We start from the raw sequence: 20,072 nt of genomic DNA on the forward strand, positions 1-20,072 counted from the left end.
TACTCTTTCTGAATAAACAGAATGAATACACATTTCCATTATGAAAAACATGAAGCAAAGGAAAGTAGGTTTAGGGAAAAAATAGAAATCTTATTTTAAAAATATTAAATATGTGGTAGTTGCATAATGGTTAGGTGTTGATAAATGTATCACTCCTCACTAATGTGTAATGTGTATTTCTTCCTTTAGGTGATAAGTTTCCCGAGGAAAGGAACCATGATTTGTATGTTTGTTACCACATAACCGGTATTAGGACAATGCCAGAAACACACCAGGTATTTGATAAATCTTGACTATCGCAAAAACTTAGTTAATTTAGTAAATTAATATTATATGTACCCCTCTGTTCATTAGTATCCCAAAATAATGCTTCATATGGTTAATAGGAACATACAATGCTTTCTTTGTTTCAGTTACCATTAAAATATACTAAAGCACTTTAAAGTATTAGATAATCAAATCCTTGAAATAACACTAGGAAATACTTACTATCATTATCCCTATTCTATAACGTGAAGACAAAGAAACACTGGGCAGGTTAAGTAAATTGCCCAAGGACACCAGGCTTGGGCAATTCTTGGGTTAATATTGGTGCTGCTGCCTGAATCTAAGCACTCACTCTCTACAGGCCATGTTGTTACCCATTGTCTTATTCTTCTCTATTGCCTTTATAATGCATTTACATGTATTTTGGCTAGCTGGTAAGCAAAACAATTGGCAAATGAAAAAAGAATTGAAGAGAAATTATGCCCATATGTATTCTGGAAAAAGGGAAAATGAGAGATAAAGAACTGAAATGGTAAAATCAAAATGCATACAGAACCCTATTAGAAGTTGACACTGGGAAGAAGAGAAAAAGGGAAACAAAAATGTTTCTATTTTAAATGGCTCATGCTGGCAGCAATATAAATGTTCATTTTAAGGACATGGTGCTGCTGAGGAAACAACTTTAATTAGCAGGATATTTCAATTCCCAGGGAGAGAGGGAGTTTGAGGAAGTAAAGAATGAAATAAAAGGGTGAGGCTGAGGGGGTGGTTTCAAAAGAAATTTAAAAACGAGAGTTGGAGGGGCACAGTGGTGGATAAGACTAGGAGAATGAGAAAGTATGAGGTGTAAGTGTAAATCTCAGGCTTCTGGCTTTGATGGCAAAGTGGATGCAGGGCCCATGATCACAAGGCTGTAGGAAAATCCAGATCACATACCGTTTTGTGTGATGATGAGTTGACTTTGGGATGTTTTCAGGGTAAGATACCTATCTGTGTCTCCAGCCTCTTTTCCGGAGCACCATATATTTGCCTACCTATCACTGCCACTAGTTTATGTCCCATGCCTCTCAATCTCAACACATGCAAAATTGGCTTCCTGAGCGCTCTGCAAACCTATTCCTCTTCCAGTGCTCCCAGATTTAGTAAAGGGCACCGCCACCAACTTAGTGACCCAACCAGAATGTTGAGACTTTCTTAACTTCAACCTCTCCCTCATTTCACATCCACCCAATCACTAAGTCCTTCTGAATCTTCATTCTTAATACAATGGAATACATTCATTCTTTTCAATCCCTGATTCTAAAGCCTTATTATTTCTCACTAGATTTAGTGCTATTGCTAGATGAGTAGGTGTTAACTGAAAGAAAGGTGAGGAGGTGGAACTTGCTTTTCCCATGTTAAAAAAAAAAATCCTTGCTTATTCCCACTTTACAAATCAAATCTTTACTTACACTTAGAGCCTAACTAAAAATTGCTCCCACTGGGACACCGTTTCTAACTTCAAAACTAGAGCAACATGGCCAGGCCAGGTGCAGTGGCTCACACGTGTAATCCCAGCACTTTGGGAGGCCAAGGCAGGCTGATCACCTGAGGTTGGGAGTTCAAGACGAGCCTGACCAACATGGAGAAACCCCATCTCTGCTAAAAATACAAAATTAGCTGGGCATGGTGGTGTATGCCTGTAATCCCAGATATTTGGGAGGCTGAGGCAGGAGAATCATTTGAACCCGGGAGGCAGAGGTTGCAGTGAGCCGAGATTGTGCCATTGCACTCCAGCCTGGGCAACAAGAGCAAAACTCTATCTCAAAGAACAACAACAACAACAATAAAAACTAGAGATTGCTGCTCAATCACTTGACAGCTTCTCACATTTAGCATCTGTATAATTTGTTCGCTGTCAATTGTCAGTATCATAAAAACGTGATCTCTGTCTTCTGCAACTCTGTTTTCCAAGAGCCTGGCAAGAGTTCAATACTTCATTAAGTGAATGAATGAAGAGAGGTTAGCAAGATAACAACACCAAAAATACCCACTGGCTTTCATAACATAAAAATCATTTATGATTTTTGCAAGTCCAAGTTCACTGTGGCAGCTACATCAGGTTGTATTAAGAGTAAATAAAATAAAAATAAAAGCAATAGTTCAAATTTATTTCCAGGAATTGCTTCTGACATTAGTTGAGTTGAAAGAGGAAACTGTGACAATTGGAGTACGCTTTGCTCATTGACAGTTACCCACTGACTTAAATAACTGAGAGCTGGCATGCTTGCAACCTTGCTATCAATAGTATCAACAAGAAGTACTGCAGCAATACTTTATTAAGTGTCTTTGAAAATGCCAAATATGCATCACAGATTTTTTATTCTCAACTGTAGCAAAATAATAATTTTATAAAATTATTACTTATAATCATAATTCACTTGGGGATTCTGAATTGATTTTCTATAGTCCAGAAAGCACAATGAAACCCTAAGGGTCAAACACAGACATGGAACAGCCATATTCAAGGGCAAAGGTGGCAGGGTTTTTAACCCCAAAAAGACACAAAACAATCTGACCGTCTCTCAGGTAGTCAATGCAGCAGAGAAGCTTCTGGAGGTTGAATTTGACCTACTTTCCTCCTTGTAGCCTCATATTCAAGTCGGCCCCCAGACTTCCCAGAGCTCATCTTGTCACAGGACTCAAGAGAATAGCAAAAAGGTATAATTGTTTTTTCTTTTCAGTTAAAATTCTTCCAAGGACAAAGCAAAGAGGCCTAAAAAGTAGCTTTTACAATAAATATTGTTTTCCTCTATTTTTTAAAAAAGTTTCTTTGTAGATCTTGTTCTTTCCCAAGTGAATTTTAACACACAACCATTGCCCTTATACTCCAACAAAATAGTGTTGAATATAGATTAGTACAAGCCACTCAGAAATTTAAAATCTAAACAGAAGAGGATAATTGAAAAAAAAAAAAAAAACGTGAACTCATTTTGAATTTTTGTCCCTCTGGGGACCTGGACTAGATAGCTACTCCCTTATAATATGTTGATCTTGTCATATGGGTGCCCTTTTACTCTATTAAAAATATTTTTGAATTCTAGATTGAAATAATAAATTAAAACATTTCAATTTTATTCAACATTCGCTATCATGAAGAAAGAATAAAATGCAACAGATTGCTAAGTATATTGGAATAAGCATAATAGCTTTACCCACTAAAGAGTCAATGGGGCTAAGATTTCTGCATAATGAATATCTGTAACAATTAAGCTGGTGAAAAAGAAATGAATTAAGTATTATCATTTAATAATACATAAATGTCACAATGAGGCTTCTAGTTCCTATTTCTAAGCTTTGAAACCTGGGGAGTGGGGAAGGAGAGGCCCTTGAAGTGAATTTAAAGTGGGTAAAGTGCCCTGATGACTAGGGCAGTCAGTATTCAAGTTTGTCTTTTTGTGTTACCAATTATCTTTATAATTTGTCTCATTAAGATGTTTTTATTTTAATATATGATCGCAAATTACTACTTATTTTCCCTGAGTATATATTTATGGAGACTGACGTCCTAGATTATTTAGAGGATTCAGCCATAAAAAATTGGGTTAGTTAAGGTGAAATTATGAGGATAATTCTGCTAACTGTAAGAATTCTCAACCTAAGAAACAGACACAACATGATTCTATTTGCATATCCATTGCATCAAATAATTCTGGAGCCCAGTTTGCTGACTTGTGAACGAAAGGAGATCTTAGAAAAATCATTTAGAAAATTTTTGTTGGAATAAGGAAACTTTCTCCCCTATATGGTTTTAAAAGTTACTCTCTGCGTTCTTTCGATCTGGGACAGCAGAATTCTGTTAAAGAAGATACACCCATCCAAGGGAAGAATTTTATTTTGAACAAAAATGTAAAATAGACATTAAAGTCATCCAGAACCAATAAGACTGTGCAGTCTTTTCCCTCTCAAGGCGTATCTATCTGTGACTTGACTTTACACCTTTCTCTACCACCATCTTCCTGCTTAAAATTAATTCCTTTTCAACATAATGTTGACTTTAAACATGTTCCATTGAGTACATTTTTATCCTAAGTCTTCTTCGTGACCATTCACCTGATATTCTTATGTAATTAACTTATTCTTTCAGCGTTCGGGTTTAATTAGTTCAAATTTCATAAGAGTAATGTTTTTGTTTATCTTTTATTTCAAAAACACCTGGCCTGGCTCTGGATTCATTGCCCCTGAGCCAAGCACTTGTTCTGGATTCTTCAGTATTAACCAAGAGGATGCAGGGCAATATATAATAAAAAATGTGACCCCCAATAGAATTGTGCATGAGAAAGTTAGAACTATTTATGGTAGAAAGATGAGTAAACATATCTATCATAAGAAGAACACATGGACTTACCAGATACTATCAATTAATAAGTTAAATTGCTAACATTTTTATTTGAATGAAACAAATGACAATAGTGAGGGAAAAACACAAAATAATTTTGAATGAATGAGCAGTTTCTATTATAATGGGTTTTTTAAAAACTGAAATCAACTTAAAAACTGTAAAAAAAATTTGCATTAAAAATGGAATATTTTACATTTGAAATTTTGAGGTATAAATGGAGTAAGTCCACTTCCCTCCATTATTATAAAGTAACCTTAATTTTACTAACATGTTTTCAGTGCTTTATAATCATGAATGCCAAGATTATTTTGGGTGCAGATCAAATTAGGCACAAAAAATAAAAAATTTTTTTTTAATTTCTCACATGATACTTAAGAAATATACTATCATGAAGTGCTTAACAATAGGAATGAAATCCAAGAAATGTGTTCTTAGATATTTCATTTTTGTGTGAACATCATAGAGTTTACTTACACAAACCTTGATGGGATAGCCTGCTACGCACCTACAAAATATGGTATAGTCTATTGTTTGTAGGACACAAACCTGTATATATAGGCTACACCAAACCTATATATGGACTTTTTCTAAACATAGAAAAAGTATAATCTAGTGGGACCACCTTCATATATGTGCTCTATCACTGACTGAAATGACATTATGCTACGCATGACTATAATCCATATGTAATTATGACTTTTTTATAACAGAGCATATTGTCAATGAAAACTACTAATTCTAGAATGCCTTTCTTTCAACGTATCTTTTAATTGCAGATCACTCCAATATGAATTTCAATTTGCATATTGTTCTCATAAAGCTACTCCTTCATTTCTTGCTAGAATGCTCAATTTTGAAATAAAATGTACACTTGTTAAATTGATGCATTTCTACCCCTCATTTGTTTGTTCTATTTTAATTTTATATGATAGTTCTCCATTTTATGAGAACAAATAACAATTGCTTTTTCCAAAATCAAGTTGCATATGCATTCAATATGTCAGGTCTGAATTTAGACATATCGTTTCACATACTGTCTTCTATTACTCTAATTACTATGCTGCACATATTTTTCCAAACTGGCATTTCAATATGCTTTACTTTTTTTAAAAGCTGATATTCCTAAAATTACCATTTTCCTTCTCACTCTTTCCTTTCACCTTAACTCTTTTCAGTGACGTTTTCTCAAAAGGGAACTTTCAAGCTCAAATAACTATAAAGGTAGGAAAGATGTTTTAATTAATCATAAAGTGGTACTTAAAAGTTTGCATATCTAAATGTGAACATATATATAGAGAGAAAAAATGGATTTAGTAGCTGAAAAATATTTAAGAAATAAACTGTTCTTATCAAAACATCTTTTAAATTGTTTTACACTGTAGTTTATTACAATTTACTTTAAAAATATATGGTACTTCCACAATATTAATATGCCTTTTCTTGTCTCTAATTTATTTCTTAATTCTCTCTGGATATTTCAAGTAAAGTATACATACATTGGTGGATTATAAATAATATCTCAATATTTCATTTAATTATATCATATTAAAATACAATTATTATTCATTCCCAAATTCACTGCATGAGAATAAAGTAGCATACTGGGGAGGGTAGCGTTAAGGAAGTAAAATAGACTACTTTCACAAATAAGATCTGTAATTTGAAATTTAAAAATTACTTTAATATATGAAAATTCTAACTTTAAATATTGCTAACCTACTTCCAGTAAAAGTAGTTATCCACTGTTGAATGTCTTGCAGAATCCCTTTCAAATTTATAATTCAGCAATTATTTCCAAGAGCATGTTTCACAAAATGCACACAGAGTGCTTCCTGAAGTTTTATGTCATTCATGTCATTCTTTGCAAGGACCCTGATAATCTTCTCTGAGTCATTCCAATTTTAGTGTATGTGCCACCAAGGCAAGCATGATTTTAAGATTTTTTTTTTTTTGGTCTTATTTGTCTCAGTGATCATTAGACAAACTTTTAAATATTTAAAATGTTTCTTATAAATTGAAAGGTATAAGTATATATATTTACGGGGTACAGTGTGATGCTGGATTTATAAATGTGTTGTGAAATAATTAAATCGAACTAATTAGCATACCCACAATGTCAAATGCTTACTATTTTTGTGTTGAGAACATTTGAAATTTATTATTTTAACCATTTTTAAATGGACAATACACTGTAATTAACTTCAGTCATCATGCTTTGGAATTGATCTGAAGAAAAAAAATACCCTCATTCTTCCTTTCTAAGCTTTTGTATCCTTTGACCATCATCTCCTTATTTCTCCACCTCTAGCCTCTGCAATTTATACGTTACTCTCTGTTTTTATGAGTTCAATTGTTTTAGATTCCACATATAAGTGAGAACAAGTGGTATTTATTTTTCTGTACCTAGATTATTTCACTTAGCATAATATTCTCCAATACCATCCATGTTACAAATGATCACATTTCCTTCTTTTTTTCTTTTCTTTTTTTTTTTTAAGGCTGAAGAGTATTCTATTATGTATATATACCACATTTTCTTTATGTACTTATCTGTTAATGGCTGCTGAGGTTGGCTATCATGAAAATTGCTGCAAAGAACATGGTAGTGCAGACATCTCTTCAACAAACTAATTTCAAATATCCTGTTTAAATATCCAGAAATGGGATTGCTAAGTCACATGGTGTTCTATTTTAGGTTTTTTTGAGGAACCTCTGTATAGTTTTCCATGTGGCTGTACTAATTAATATTCTCGCCAACAATATACAAGTGTACCTTGCTCTCCACATCCTCCAACACTAGTTAACTTTCCTCTTTTTGACACCAACCATTCTGACAGGTGTGAGGTGATATTTCATTATGGTATTCATTTGGATTTTCCTAATGATTATCTCTAATGATTATTAATGTTGAACATTTTTCATTCATCTGTTGGCCATTTGTATGTATTTTTAAAAAAGTCTAACCAGGTCCCTTGCCCATTTTTTTAAATCAAGTTATTTGTTTTCTTGCTATTGAGTTGCTTGAGTTCTTCATATATTTTGGATATAGACCCCTTATCAGATGTGGGGCTTATAAATATTTTCTCTCAATCCACAGGTTGTGTGTGCACACTGCTAATGCATTCCTTTGCTGTGCAGAAGTTTTTAGTTTGATGTAATCCCATTTGTTTATTTTTGTTTTGTTGCCTGTGCTTTTGGGGTCAAATCCAAAAAAATCATTGCTCAGGCCAATGTCATATAGCTTTTCTTTTTTTTCTTTTTTTTTTTTTTTTTTTTTGAGACGGAGTCTCGCTCTGTCGCCCAGGCTGGAGTGCAGTGGCCGGATCTCAGCTCACTGCAAGCTCTGCCTCCCGGGTTTACGCCATTCTCCTGCCTCAGCCTCCTCAGTAGCTGGGACTACAGGCGCCCGCCACCTCGCCCGGCTAGTTTTTTTGTATTTTTTTTAGTAGAGAAGGGGTTTCACCGTGTTAGCCAGGATGGTCTCGATCTCCTGACCTCGTGATCCGCCCGTCTCGGCCTCCCAAAGTGCTGGGATCATATAGCTTTTCTAAAATGTTGTGTGTGTTTTCTTCTGGTAGTTTTACAGTTTCTGCTCTTACATGTAAGTCTTTATTAAATTTTGAGCAGATTTTTGTGTATGGTGTTAGATAAACTTCCAATTTCATTCTTCTAAATGTGGATATCCAATTATCCCAGCAACACTTTTTGAAAAGACTGTCCTGTTCTTATTGTATGTTGTTGGCTCCTTTGTCAAAAATCATTTCTGGGCTCTCTATTCTGTTGGTTTATGTATCTGTTTTTATTACAATACCATGCAGTTTTAATTACATTAGTTTTGTAGTACACAGGCATACCTTGGAGATATTGCAGGTTTGGATCCAGATCACAGCAGTAAAGCAAATATCACAATAGGCAAGCCAAATGAATTTCTTGGTTTCTGAGTGCATATAAAAGTTATATTTAAACTACAATCTCTTAAGCGTGCATCATGTCTTTTAAAAAGTATAACATAAAAAATACTTTTTGCTAAAAAAATTCAGACACAGAGACTTGAAGTGAGCACATGTTGTCGGAAAAAAAATGGTGTTTATAGACTTGATCAATGCAATGCTGCCACAAACCTTCAATTCGTAAAAAATGCAATATCCACAAAGTGCAATAAAGTGAAGTATAAAAAACAAACAAACAAACAAGTTATATCTGTAGTTTGAAATCAGATAGTGTGACACCTTTAGCTTTGTCCTTTTTGTTCATGACTACATTGACTATCCATGGATTTTGTGGTTCTATACATATTTTAGGATTCCTTTTTCTATTTCTATGAAGAAAAATGAAATTTAGGGATTGCACTGACTCCATGCTCTTTGGACTGCTTTGAGTAGTATGGACATTTTCACATTATTAATTCTCCCAGTATATGAACACAGGTTATTTTTTATTTTATTTATGCTCTTTTCAATTTATTCTATTAATTTTTATAGGTTTTAGTTTACTTATTTTTTAACCCCTTGGTTAAATTTATTCCTAAGTATTTAATATTTTATAGTTATTACATGTGGAATTTTTTGAATTGTTCATTATTAGAGTATAGAACACAACTGATTTCGGGGTGTTGATTTGCATCTTGTAACTGCATTGCATGCATTTATTAGTTCCAACAGGGGTTTTTTTTTTGGTGAAGTCTAGGATTTTCCATATATAAGAAAATATTGACGGTAAACAGCAACAATTTCACTTCTTTTTCTTTTTTTTCCTATTTGAACGCTTTTTATTTATTTCTCTTGCTAATTACTCTGGCAAGAACTTTCACTACTATATTGAAGAGAAGCAATAGGTATACTTTTTGAATTAAGAAAAGAAACATAAGTTCTCAATTCAGAACTTAGAGAAAAGGCTTTTAATTTTTCACCATTCAGTATAATATTAGCTGTGGGCTTTTCATATATGGTATTTATTGTGTTGAAGTATATTCCTGTTCTAGCTAATTTGATGAGAGTTTTTATTATAAAAGGATGATGAATTCTGTCAAATGCTTTTCCTGTATCTAATGAAATTATCATATGGCTTTTGTTCTTCATTCTGTTAATATGATATATCATATTTATTGATTTTTGTATGTTGAATGATTTTTGCATCCCAGGGATAAATCAGACTTGATCATGGTGCATAAGTCCTTTTAAAATGTTGTTGAATTTGCTTTGTTAGCATTTTGTTGAGGTTCATCAAAACTACTGGCTTGTAATTTTGTTTCCTTGTAGTGTCCTTGTCTGGCTTTGATATCCAAGTAATGTTGGCATCCTAAAAATTGTGTAGAATTATTCCCTCTTCTTCTATTTTTTGGAATAGTTTGAGGAGAATTGGTATTAACTTTTTCTTGAATGTTTGGTAGAATTCAGCGGTCAAACCATTTGGTCCTGGACTTTTCTTTAATTGGAAACTGTTTATTACTGATTCAATTTCCCATTCATTATTGGTCTGTTCAAATGTTCTCTTTCTTCATGATTCAGTCTTGGTAAGTTGTCCCTGTTTAGGAATTCATCCATTTCTTCTAGGTTATCTAATTTACTGACATGTAATTACTCATAGTGATATTTTATTATCCTTTGTATTTCTATGGTATCAATTGTAATGTCTACTCTTTCATTTCTAATTTTCTTTTCTTCTCCCCTTTTCCCAGAATCTAGTCAATCGTTTGTCAACTTTGTCTTTTCAAAAATTCAATTCAGTTTCATTTATCTTTTCACTTTTTTCTTGTCTCTCTTTTACTTACTTATGATCTGATCTTTGTAACTTCCTTCTGCTAACTTTGGGCTTAGTTTGTCCTTTTTCTAGTTCCTCAAGGAGTAACTGTAAGTTGCTTGAGATTTTTCTTCCCTTTTGATGTAGGCATTTACTGCTAAAAACTTCCCTCTCAGACCCACTTTTGCTGTGTCCCATAAGTTTGGGTATAATGTGTTTTTATTTTCATTTGTCTTAAAATATATGTAAATTTCCCTTTTAATGTCTTCATTGACCCATTTATTGTTCAAGAGTATATTGTCTAATTTCCATGTATTTGTGAATTTTCCAAAATTCCTTCTGTTACTGATTTCCAATTTTCTACCATTGTGGTCAGAAAAAATACTTGATACAATTTCAGCTTTTTAAAATTTTCTTATAGTTGTTTTGTGCTCTAACATATAATCTGTCCTGGAGAATGTTTCTTGTATGTTGGAGAAGACTGTATTCTGTTGCTATTGAATGAAATGTTCTATACATGTCCATTATCACTTGATGAAAGGTGTTCAAGTCCAATGTTTTCTTATTAGTTTTCTGTTTTGATGATCTGTCCATTATTAAAAGAGGAGTATTGAAGTTCCCTACTACTATTATACTGCAATCTATTTCTCCTTTCAGATCGTTTAATATTTGTTTCATATATTTAGCTGCCCCCAATGTTGAGTACATATATATTTACTGCTTTATCATTATATGTGTTCTTTTTTTTTCAGTGATATTTCCATTTATTTTACTTTTAGTAATAAAAATTTGTCTATCTCATACATGATTGAACACATAAGTTGCTTTAAAATTAACAGTCACAATTGAAGAAACAATGGTTTATTTTTCTAATCAAGTGACCAACTTGCTGAATCATAAGGCCTCAACAAATGTTGCATCTTATTATTTCATTGAACAATAAGACCTTCTAGTTTGATTATTCCTGGTAAATAGCAATTTTGTTTCTCCAGTGGTTTCCATTTGCCAAAGTCATGACAGATGGTTTAACATTGTGGCTACTGCTTTCAGGGGATTCTATCAGATGAGTCCTCATTTCCAATAAAGCAGCTGTTGGCAATCTTTCATCAAAAGTTCATCCATCAGGACTTCTCTATCGTGGTTGGCCAAGGAGTCCTGCTTTGGCTCCCAGGGCTTCATTCTGCTGAATATGATATTCCTGAAATCTCATGGATATTCTTTGTGTCATTTTTAAATATTTCTGTAAGCAATGTTCTGAACAGGTGGTCTCTTCAGGTTTTACTTCTCTTGTTGTGAAGTCTTTAACACAGTCCAAAAAGCAGGTCTCTGTAAGTTTATTGTAGGTCCCCAGAAATTCCTTAAACTGTTTTATCTGATCAGATTCTGGTATTTGTGCAGCCATATTCTTCTGGTACCTTTATTAGTCACCTTTTCTGATGCATGAGTTTCGTTTCTGTTCTGGAAAAGTAGTTGTCCAACCTTTGCTTGAATGTCTCCAGTAAGGCCTGATTCTTACTTAAGCACAGGCTCTTGCATCCGACATCAGTGCAAGGCTGGGGGGCGTTGGGGGATGGCTGAGCCTCGGGAGGGCGGGTCAGGGTCAGGACAGGAGCTGCGGCTGCCAGATGGGAAAGAACCCATTATATGTGTTCTTATCTCTCTCTCTCTCTCTTTTTTTTTTTTGACAGAGTCTTGCTCTGTCACCCAGGCTGGAGTGAGTGGCGTGATCTTGGCTCACTGCAAGCTCTGCCTTCTGGGTTCATGCCATTCTCCTGCTTCAGCTTCCTGAGTAGCTGGGACTACAGGCACTCGCCACCATGCCTCCCTAACTTTTTGTATTTTTAGTAGAGATGGGGTTTCACCATGTTAACCAGGATGGTCTTGATTTCCTGACCTCGTGATCCGCCCGCCTCAGCGTCCCAAAGTGCTGGGATTACAGGAGTGAGCCACCACGCCCAGCCTATAGTGTTCTTGTCTCTTTTTAAAATTTTTGACTTAATGTCTATCTGATGTGATATAAGTATAGCTACTTCTACCCTCTTTCGGTTTACATTTGCAAGGAGTATCTTTTCCATCCCTTTGCTTTCAGTCTCTGTGTGTCCTTAAAAGTGAGATGAGTCTCTTGTAGGCAGCATATAGCTGAATCTTGTTATTAATTTATTACATCTCTTTATTAGACAATTTTATAATGGGATATATATATATATAGTCTCATAGACAATAATACTATCATTTATATAAATATTGATAATTATTTATATTGATATTTACATGAGAAATATTTGTTGTTTAAGTCATCCAATCCATAGAATTTTGTTATGGCAGCCAAAATTGATGAAGAAAGTTTTTGATACTGACAAGTAGGTTGCTGCTATAACCAATATGAAAAAATGTGGAGGCAGCTTTAAAGGTGATTCTGGTCAGGACTACAAAGAAAAAAAGCAGGGCTATAGATAATGACTCTATCTTCTTCTTCTTCTTCTTTTTTTATGAGACAGAATCTCGCTCTGTTACCCAGGCTGGAGTGCAGTGGCACAATCTTGGCTCACTGCAAGCTCTGCTTCCCGTGTTCATGCCATTCTCCTGCCTCAGCCTCCCAAGGAGCTGGGACTACAGGTGCCTGCCACCACGCCCAGCTAATTGTTTGTATTTTTAGTAGAGAAGGGGTTTCACCATGTCAGCCAGGATGGTCTTGATCTCCTGAACTCGGGATCCACCCTCCTCAGCCTCCCAAAGTGCTGGGATTACAGGTGTGAGCCACCATGCCCGGCCTGATTCCATCTTCTTAAAGAATACATAAATAGTTACGTATAGTCTGTTGGAAGAAATGTAGGCACTAAAGGGTATTCTGATGAAGCCTCATGTAGAAATGGGAAACATGTTATTAGACAATAGAGAAAGGCAATTTTTATTATAAATAAAGGAAGGCTGTCAAACTACTTAGATCCTACAGGACAGGGCATTCATTTACAGACATTCATCTGTAAACTTGCAATATTCTTCAAGAAAAGGGAAGAATGGCTCTAATGATGATTCATGAATTATCAAGGCCACCATCTCAGTTGCAATGTGCTGGACAGCCTCCAGTCAAAACCATAGGAATGGGGTCATGTGGAGTTGACTGTATATATCTCCTGCCTGGCACATAATGATTATTTATATTAATATTGGTATTCTATGCCAGTATTATATTTTCCTGGCTACAGTGTTCACAATCTGTTTTCTTCACATTTTTATACAGATCATTGTATTAGTCTGTTCTCACACTGCTAATAAAGACATACTCAAAACAGGGTAATTTATAAAGAAAAGAGGTTTAACAGATGCACAGTTCCACATGGCTGGGGAGGCCTCACAATCATGGTGGAAGGCAAAGGAGAAGCAAAGGCACATCTTACATGGAAGCAGACAAGAGAGCTTGTGCAGGGAACTCCCAGTTATAAAACCATCAGATCGCATGAGACTTATACATTACCACCAGACCAGTATGGGAGAAACTGCCCACATGATTCAATTATCTCCACCAGACCTCAACCTTGACATGTGGGGATTATTACAATTCAAGGTGAGATTTGAGTGGGGACACAGCCAAACCATACCAACCATTGACTACAGAATTAATAATTAAGGCTTACCTTATAAATATTAACTATTATAAAGCACTTCATATTATTATCGGTAGAGACAGGCAATCTAGTTGAACAAAAATTTGGCACAATGAAACCATCTTCTTTTCAGTCCTATCCTTGGCATTAATTATCTGTGTGATCTTCAGTTGGGCTCTGTGATCTCTGCCTTGAGTTTGTCATGAGGATAATAATACTTAATCTACATGCTTCCTAGGAATGTTGTGAACAAAATAACCCTGGTAGCATAATTTGGAAATGTGGCAAATGATAAAATATAACATACATTATTGCTGGCATAATTTCACATAGTTAAGCAAATTTGATTATTTGAGTAATAATAGACAAACTTAAATATAGCTGCTTCTCTGCTGGATATGCAATTAAATTTGTGGTGAACATCTGAGAGTCTTTTTGCCCTTTTGGTACTTTGAAATTTCTTTCATATCTTAAAAATATGTAGAGCAGAAACTATTTTAAAAATTATTATTCATTATTTAAGAATTTAAGTTCTGAAGGTAATGTTGTTTTAACTTTAGTCTCAGGAAAACCTATTTATGATTGTTTGTCTCGACCTGCTAATGTCATTTAAGGTGCAAAGAATGAGCTGTGAGTTTGATTTTACATTAGTCATAAGAACATTACCTTGACATTTAAAGAGAAAGAAAACATTTTATGAGATTTCAGAGGAGCACTTAAAATATTGAAAGGTCTCCTTGATAAAAAAACAAAACGTTCTTCTTTTGTCTTTTGAAAATGCCCACATTTCTCTCCATAGAGACATGTGTCAACGTATCCTACACAGATTGGGGTAAAGTAGCCCATAATTCTGCAGATTATCATTGGATTTTGCTGTGAACTCAAGTCATTCTTTATCTTGAGAGATAGACAAGTAGGAAGTAATTTTCAAAATGGTCTGCTTTGAGAATAAGGAGATTAAATCTCTTTGAGGAAAAATGTAGATGAATCAACCTTTTTAAAGTGGAGTTAATTTACTTTAATGGGATTATAAATTTTGGGGGTGACTGACAGATATATTTGTCATCCTCACACAGTGGTTCATACGGTGTGAGCCATAGAGGAGTTCAAGTGGGAGGAAGATATTGTGATGAAGACAGGTGTCAGAAACGGTCTGAAAATCCATATGCATGACTATATACTGAATAGTTCGTTTTTCCAGTTTGTGCTGATACATATGTATATATGTCACTTTAAATATATATGAATTTGTATTCTATAAAATATATATGAAATACAAATTCATATGGCATTTATCACTATCAATTTTCTTAATCTGCGGCTACTAAAATCACTTACAGCAGCTGAAGGCCTACTTTTTTGAAGTTTAATGACTGTCAAAAACTAATGCTGATCTTAGCAACTGAGAGGATACAATACTTAACAAAGGAGTTGTCAATATCAATTTGTAAACAAAGATGAAATTATCATTCTTGAAACACATGAGGAAGACTATTCCCTTCAGTCTCCAAATCAGTGTTTTACATATTTAGTTTTAAAAGGAATAATCATTTACATATTCACTATGTTCACAGATACATAAAAAATGTAAACTAAATGTAAATACAACTATACACAAATGGGAAAATATTTTAAAATATTTAAAACATCAATATCAATAATGTTTTGAATGGTAAATTGTGTTCTTTTTCAGTTTCCTTTTAGAGTTTCCAATGATTTATATTAAAAAAAAAAAGTTGCTCTTATAACTGAAAAGAAAAATTGTAAGTAAGCCAAAGCACTCTACACAGTCAAGGGTGAATCTTTCTTTTCCCCATTTTGATTATTTTATCTTTCTTTAGATGGCCATAAGGACTTATACCAATACAATCCAAGCTAAGACTAGGAAATATTCAAATATTTATTTATTGAAGAATATTTATTGAGAAACAAATATCTGAAGCTATTGTTCTGGAGTATTTGGGATTAATTCAAGAATGCAATAATTGTGGTTCATTTACTTGCAGAATTTAAAGCCTAAAAGGATTATGGAAATTACAACAAACAATAGAATCAGAATGATAAAATCTAAAACTAAAGGAAAATAATGAACTATAATAAATATGACAGATATTTGATATGCTCTGTGTATAAAGATTTCCTAAACATTGATAAGAAAATCACAGAAATTTCAGTCTTATAAATGGCCAGATTCAGGAATAGACAAAAACGTAGGTAATGAATGTGAACAAAGATGCCAATATTTAACTTTATTTTATGTGACTACAATGAAGCACAAATCTCTGTGTGTGTGTGTCTTTCTCATCTTCTTTCTCTCTCTGTCTTTTTCTTGCCCTCTTTTTCTCTCATTGGTCAAGATAAGGTTGACAAGACTGTGCTGGTTCCCTCACACAAGCTTTCCAGAATGCAATTTTATAATTTTTAAAATATATTAAAATGTTCGCTATAATATAAGAAAATAATTTTTCTAATGACCAAGTAAAAGTAGTCAGAAATTCAAACCAATATATTCAAGTCAAGATATTAATAATTATTTACACATATATAACACAGGTAATATTATTTTTAAAATTAGTATACTCTTTTCCTATACAGTTTCATATACTGATCTTCTCCACGTTTTCCTGAGGCATTTATCTACAGGGATGAGGAGGGTACAGGGGAGGAAGCTTTGAAAGACAGGGCATAAGGATTGTTAGAGCAGAGTTTATTATTTAACTTCCGGTATCCAAAACAGAATTTTTGAAGGTGCAGCAGAAAAATCTTTGAATGCCAGGCTTTGTGAAGGAAAATATAGTTTTTTAAATTCCTTAGGACATATCAAAAGTCAAGCATCATGGGAATAAAGGGACATTTTGTCACAGACCAGAGAAGAGCTCTCTTCTGCCCATGACTTAGCCATGAGGCCACAGGAGACAAGTGACAAAGTCCTGAAGTGATGCTGGTCACACCTTGTGGACCCATGCAGACCTTGAGAGACCCAGAATCTCTCCTGTGCCCTGTGAGGTCACACAGAATTACCAGCAGCTGAAGTCTAGAAGAAGGAAAAAGACACAAATGTCTGGTATGTGGTTTCCAACGACATGTACCAGAGTTTACCCCGAACTGCCAAGAGACCCTGTCATTCTTTAGTAATCATGAATCACATCCTAGACCAATTCTGTTATTTCACTAAAGAAACAATAGAGGGAGAACCCAAAAGATACCATGCAGATTTGAAGAATTATTTCCCAATTCAGTGAAAAACCATAAGCCCTGATTACAAATTCTTAGGCCTTTGGAAGGCCTTGAAATGGACACTCATCAGTAACATTTACATTTATTTCCAGGGAGTGATACCACAATCAACAATATTTTCTATCACTTTTTAGGCCACTCCTATTACTGGTTTGGGGATAATTCTTGATTGTACTTAGACCTTTTAGGGATTAGAGCTTCATCTAGAGAATTATCTTTTTATTTAAGGCAATATTGTACAGGTTTCCTTTTTACCTTTTTTTTCCTTTTGTAAGCTGTAGCAACCCATATTTTGTTTTACAGTAAAATGCAGGCAACCTCACCATGCTCTTTATTTTATGTAATTGTTAACATTCAAGTATGAGATACTTGAATACTTACTTTGGATGCATTTTTTTCCTATAACAGCAAGACATGATTCAGACACTTTATATTGCCCTCTCCAACAAAGATGTTAGTACTTCTTAATTTGGAATTAAATACCAGGATTTTAGCTTACAAGACTCTTCAGTCGTGAATGTGTATATTGCTGTTAGATAGTAATGTTCAAATCTGCATTTGATCTCACAATTATATTACTCAAGCAAAACACATGCTTCCACATAAATATATTGTATCCTAACAAACACATGAACTCATTCAAGTTCACCCAAAATTGCAGTGTCATAATAAATTGGCCAAAATGTTAAAATTTCATAAAGGAATAATGATGGAAAAGTCCATTTTAACTTCAGATGTGCCAACACTACTTTAGAGGGTATTTCTTATGCTGGTAAGTACTATACTTATCATCATGGTGCACAGGCTCTCTATTTTTATAAAAATCTTTGTATCTGTTAATGTCTTGGTTATTTTATAACATTTATATGTAAAGAAACAAACACTGGCAAAATATAAAATTTGATATCACTAATTATTATTAGGGTTACTATATGTAAGTTTTCATCTCTTTATAAGGTAAACCAAAGATGTGTTTTTAAATGATGAATTTGCCCCATTTCAGGAATGAGGTAGACAGTAGAGTCTGTCCTAGCATAGATTAATATCTGATGATTACAGAGCCCTTAGCCTTCTGCCTTGAGGGATGGACCTGATCTCCTCAAATTCACGCTTTGATTAAAAGGAAGATAAACGAAAATCATGTTCTTTTTTTCTTTCCTGCCCGTTTCTAAACAGACATACACATCTAAAGTCCATTTATTTCTCTTACGTAAGTTCTCAGACATACCATGCCCACAACATACTGCCACCTTTCTTTCAGTCTACGGTAGCTCAGAACCAGTATAAAGAATGCACGAGCTTGTTCTGTTTCAAAATTAATTAGAAAAGGTGAGACTCAAAAACTTTCATTGAAGAATAAGCCGAAAAGAACTTGGATAAGAGAACAGTCTCAGGGGGTCCTAATTAAGAAAATAGGGATGGGTCAGAAACAGCTTGCTTTGTTTTTACATATGAAAAAGTTCTGGATTAGGAAGAGACTAGGGACTTTGAATCGGAATACACTGGGTTTTATTTCAGTGCTGACACTGAGACGTGTGTCATCTCTGGCATGACTTGTAACCTCTCATTAACAGAGATATCTGACTCACAGGTTTTCAGGATTCCTTCAGACGATTAGCATAATAGGATTTTATGAAATAGGATGTAGTACATTAGTGTAAGTCATCATTAAGTTAGAAAAGTTATGGCTCAATATTCACAGTGGATGGCTTATTTGCTTAGGTAATACTTTGGAGATAACTTGAAATTGCCTGTTATTACACTGTATTTTTGATAAATATATTCCTGTACATGTTCCTCTCCTCTGAGTTCATAGAAAATGATTGATTATACAAGTCAATTTACTTAACATTATTGACTGCTTACTGTATGTCAGGCATTTCGCTAAAAAAAATAAATAATTTTTCTATGTAATACGATAACTAATTTTTTTCTCTATTTTACACATAGGAAACTGTGGCTTGGAGGAGTGAATCTCAGGGCACTATTTTTATATATTAAAGTGGTGTGTTTTCCCCTCACATATTTCTTGTTGCTCGGTAACTTTTTTCCCTATTCATGCACAGTTAGCGTATTTCATGCCCAACGCCTCAGGGATTTAAGACACCACGGAATTTTGTAATTTCTGATAATATCCATTTGTTTCTCAAACTGTAGTCTAAATACAAACTGTACTAAATATTATGTTAAACTCTTACAACATAAGAGAGTTGTAAAATATCTTAAATTATTTTATTTAATCCTCTGAAAAACACTGGGAGCCATAGGCTGTAATTATACCTATTCTATAGATACCTTCCCGGCGACATTTTATAAAAATCTTATACAGACCTGAAATTTCTATCTCACCCAGGTCACTTGGATATTAAGAAATAAAGTGAAGTTTCAAACCTCTCTAACCAGCCTCACAACAAATGACATTGGAGACTAGAGGGAGTCTTCTCCTCTATACTCAAGCCTTTGAAATGAACCCAATTAAGGGTTAAAGATGAAAAAAACTCAGCATACTTGGAGATCCAGTGGTGAACCTGTGCACTTACAATGCCCTGGAGAAATTGCAAGAGCCCAGAGTTTCCTGAGCATGCTATCAAGCAGAGTAGAAAAAAATGTTAATTTGGTACTTCTAGGCAGATAGATGGCCAAAATTTAACTTGTTGACATCATCCATTTGCTCCAGCATATCAAGTAAAAAATAGTATGATTTTTGCTGACCTAAAGGAAAACGTAGATCTGGTGTAACATGCCACAATTCTGCTAAGTTTCAGAGCTCCGGGAGAGAACAAGATCTGCCAAAACTTCATAGTGCATCTAAGGTCGGCGCAGAGGCAAAGGTGGGAATGGCA

The 20,072-nt window shown here is 34.3% G+C and overlaps 1 long non-coding RNA gene, 1 other non-coding gene and 1 pseudogene across 2 annotated transcripts in view; all 3 read right to left on the bottom strand.

Moving 5' to 3' along the window:
- LOC102122603 (uncharacterized) overlaps positions 1–20,072 on the bottom strand; it is a 514,820-nt gene that overhangs the window by 83,896 nt on the left and 410,852 nt on the right. The window lies entirely within an intron of this gene.
- On the bottom strand, positions 6,472–6,573 carry LOC123569953 (U6 spliceosomal RNA). Its single transcript, XR_006693823.1, has one exon. It is a non-coding gene; the product is annotated as a U6 spliceosomal RNA (small nuclear RNA).
- Positions 11,128–11,942, bottom strand: LOC107127980 (mitochondrial import inner membrane translocase subunit Tim9 pseudogene; annotated as a pseudogene).

This window comes from Macaca fascicularis, chromosome 17, assembly GCF_037993035.2.
Source record: "Macaca fascicularis isolate 582-1 chromosome 17, T2T-MFA8v1.1".
In the NCBI taxonomy this organism is placed as follows: domain Eukaryota; kingdom Metazoa; phylum Chordata; class Mammalia; order Primates; family Cercopithecidae; genus Macaca; species Macaca fascicularis.